The following is a 706-nucleotide window of genomic DNA, read 5'->3' on the forward strand; positions in this document are numbered from 1 at the left end:
TTAGAGAATGAAGACAATGTAGAAGCAAGCAGAAAGAAATGCAAGTGATTCTTCTTCGAGAGATGAACGAATGCAAATGACATTCAAAGAAATCCGTTATTCCTAATAGAATAACTTAAAAATTATCAGATAATCTTCACACTAAATAAACTAAATTTAATCTACCTTAAAAAAAAATATTTGTTAAACAAATTAAGTTTCAATAATTAATAAAGTGATTGATATAATTAGTTTGCCAATTTGTTAGTTATGATTTTTTTTTTTTCAATCTTTGTTATAAAATATTTTTTATACAATTTCGTTAATAACACTTTTAAATACAGCAGATTAGAACAATTTGGAAATGTAATACAATTATTATATAATATAAAATGAAAAAGAAGGAAATATTTACAATTTTGGAAATTAATTACTAAAAAAGTTTAGACTTTAGATCATTAACAACTAATTTAAAATTAGTTTCAATTGGTGATGTTTGCTGCATTTCAATATCTTTTTCTTTGATGTGTAAATTTTGTAACATTGATTTATTGAAGGAAGTTTTAATTAGGAATGTAATACAATTATTATATAATATAAAGAAGGAAGATTTACAATTTTGGAAATTAACTACTAAAAAAGTTTAGACTTTAGAAACTTTGAATTTGTTGGAAATTAATTTTTCAGACAATTCCTAGTTGTAGTTTGAATTGGTGATGTTTGCTGC

This window comes from Nicrophorus vespilloides, unplaced genomic scaffold (genome assembly GCF_001412225.1).
Source record: "Nicrophorus vespilloides isolate i.1.1-1 unplaced genomic scaffold, Nicve_v1.0, whole genome shotgun sequence".
Lineage (NCBI taxonomy): Eukaryota > Metazoa > Arthropoda > Insecta > Coleoptera > Silphidae > Nicrophorus > Nicrophorus vespilloides.